Genomic DNA, 3125 nt, shown 5'->3' with positions numbered 1-3125 from the left:
TATAAATGCCATTTTTAGAGAGTGAGCATTTCTCTGCACTTACTGCTCTATTTGCATGAAAACCTGTCTTCAATTGACGTCTGGATTGGGCTGCGAGACAGCTACATATGTGCATTCCCTGTAGACAGCCACAACACAGGTCACTCAACTGCAACTGCATTCATCTGCATTCTGATTGGCCTGGGGGAGAGCTCCGCTCCCCTTACCGCAAATATGTTCAAGAACGATAATTTATGTCAGTATGTACAGTATACCTACATCTTATAATCATGTGTGTTTAAATAATTTGTCGTTAGATCGTTTAAATATTGAAAAGGATCTGTTTTTAATAGACATTTTACAAAAACAACTGGTACATTTGGGAATTCTGTAAAGGAAAAACCCAACTGCTGTGACATTGCCAACCGCAATGCCGTGACTCGGATTCGAACCGAGGTTGCTGCGGCCACAACGCAGAGTACTAACCACTATACGATCACGGCGAGCTACTTGGTCTCAATAACGTACAGTGACATGAAGAAATTATAATTCAGAACACTCAGGGCTACTCCTGTGATAGGCTGAATGTGTTCATTGCTTCCTCATTCCTTATACAAAGGCTATATCTCCTCAGTGGTTGATAGGCTGAAACCGTTTCCTGGCCGCCTGCTTGTGAACTGGCAGGAGTTAAAGATCACACATACACTGGTGGGCCTGTGATGTGACACCAATGCAGAGAAACACACCTGGCGCATACATTCTATTCTGTTTATTAGACCTGCAACTCCCCTGTACCTCCTCAAGCCATCTGTATTTGAAGCAAGAAAGAGTTAAGGAACGGTCCATCTACACTTTCATTGGGAGGATGCTGCCGTGAGCTCCTCCCAGCTAATCACACAAACAGCAGTAAAGCAAGGTAACTACACAGTTAGGGGGGACTGCATGGTTAGGTTTTTAAGGAATTATTGAAACTGACCTCAGTGACCCATAATCAGAGCTGTGGCTAATGACTGCATGCCTAATTATGATGAAGCAAGCACCATGGCTCGTAGGGGCCCCACAACACACTTTTCTTAGCTCATTGAATTAAAGTATAAACTTCTGCCATGTGTGAGTGGTAAAGGCTTGTTAATTTTGTTGCTTTTCAAATTCACGTCTGACAACAAGACGAAGGAACATTGGGGCATCAGACGCTTTGGAAAGTAGCCACCAACCGCAGAGAAAGAGAGAAAGAGGGAAAAGGCAGTATAAGGTGTGGAGAAAACAGCAGCAGGTACATGGAGCTCAAATGAGATTAATGGCGCCTAAATAGAGCACGTAAAGGAACAGTTACAAATCTAAGAAAAGGGAAAGAAAAGACTAGGAAACACACAGAAAGAGCTTGTAGATGAAATTCTCTTCCAGGAACAGCAGGTTAAGAGAAATTACACAGGGAGCAGTTAAGCTTGTAACACGGGGGAGAATAGAAAAGAAAATGCAGTTTTATGAAGTGTCTTTGCCCAATCCAGCTAGCACTTTTATTTTATTTCTCTATTTGCTTCTTTTATTGGTAAAGTAAGTTTCAAGTGCATGCACAGGTATGACCGAGAGAGCCAGGGTATAATAATTTGAAGCGTTTGCACCAGCGCTAATGGAAAGGGGCGACCACTCGGTCCCCCCGAACGTATGGTGGAGTACCCCGATCCCCCCGGGAAGCCATCTTGGGCGGGAGGCGAGTCTCGGCTGGTATGCCAGAAGCGGCGTAGCCGGGGCGCGCTTTGTTCCCGCCCTAGAGTGGGTTGTCCTAGACACTGAAGCCGCCAACCACGCCCCCGGAGGCGGGCGGAGGCGGGTTTACGCCCGCCCGAAGAAGGATAAAAGGAGCAACAAGCCAGAGAAGCATCCTCTTGTTCCTGTGCTCTGAAGCTGCACCTCCCCGCTGCACGTGAGCTCGAGACGGAACGAAGAGCCAATTTTGAGCGTTGTAATTTTTGTCTTTGTTTTACAGATATCTTCGTGTGAAAATGCCGGGCAAGAAGGTCGGAAAGCGGGTCGGTACCGATCAGATGCTCCGCATGCTCATAAAAGAGGTAGCCGATTTGAAGAAGCAGATGGCGGCAAAGAACGGGGAGGGAGGACCGAAGTGAATCGTCGGACCAGCATTGCCGGGAGTAGCCCCTAGCGGGAGAAGCAAGATGTCCAAGAGGGGGGCACTTGGGGGGGAGGCCCCGGTTCCCGATACACCGATAGAGGAGCCAATCTCGGTTCCGAAGGAGGGGCATCCGATCCTCGTGGTGGTTACCCCTGTGAACGGGGATGATATGCCTCCAGAGTTGGCGGCGCAACTGGCAGCGTGGTTGGGTAAAGATAGTGAGGGCGCCACGGCTGACGACGCCAGGGCAGTAATGAGACAACTGCGGGAATCTAGAGAGGCTGCGAAAGCACCATCTTCTGTTCCCCCACAGGTTCCGGTGGCTGGGAATGCAGCAGGCGCGAGTTCGGCAGCAAGTACGGCACCTAGTGCAGGTAAGCGGTTACTGCCGATTGCGGGGGAAGGGTCTGTACCCTCACGAAGGGAGAAAGTGGCCCAGCATGTTCCACTTGAAATTAAGGAAAAGATTTGGGCCGATAAGTATGTGAACATGTTTTCTTTGCTTACTGACCATTACGAGATGGAGCATGTGAAGGGCCAAAAAGAGCTTATGCATCCGAGTGTTTGGCGCGCTAAAATGGCCGCCTTTAAGGTCGACGAAAACATAGGTACTTGGGGCAGAGCATTTGGCATTTTTACCTCCATTATGGGTGAGCGAAGGCCTGAGTTGTTGACAGAGTTACCTATTTATCAGACACGTATCATGGAGTATTCTCTAGCATACGAGGGCAATCAGTGGTTTTGTTACGACAATATTTTTAGGAAGGCTAAGGAGCACGACCCAGCTCTAACATGGGATTGTTATGACTCCATTTCTTGGCAGAAGATGGAGAATTCAGGCATGTTAAAAGTACCATTGTCGGGGAGTAACGGGGGTGAGTCTTCCCGCCAATCCTCTGGGACACCCTTTCGGACGGGTGCAGGTAACGAGCACCACTCGAAGTCGAATGGCAACGCAGGTAAAAGGGGGATTTGTTGGAATTTTAACAGGGGAAAATGTACGAGGCCCCAGGGG

The 3125-nt window shown here is 48.5% G+C and overlaps 1 non-coding gene across 1 annotated transcript; it reads right to left on the bottom strand.

Moving 5' to 3' along the window:
* Positions 1–410: 410 nt before the first annotated feature.
* Positions 411–482, bottom strand: TRNAH-GUG (transfer RNA histidin (anticodon GUG)). Its single transcript has one exon. It is a non-coding gene; the product is annotated as a tRNA-His (tRNA).
* Positions 483–3125: the final 2643 nt, after the last annotated feature.

This window comes from Lissotriton vulgaris, unplaced genomic scaffold (genome assembly GCF_964263255.1).
Source record: "Lissotriton vulgaris unplaced genomic scaffold, aLisVul1.2 SCAFFOLD_301, whole genome shotgun sequence".
In the NCBI taxonomy this organism is placed as follows: domain Eukaryota; kingdom Metazoa; phylum Chordata; class Amphibia; order Caudata; family Salamandridae; genus Lissotriton; species Lissotriton vulgaris.
Note: the sequence above shows the minus strand (reverse complement) of the source record. Positions and strands in the feature narration are given on the sequence as shown.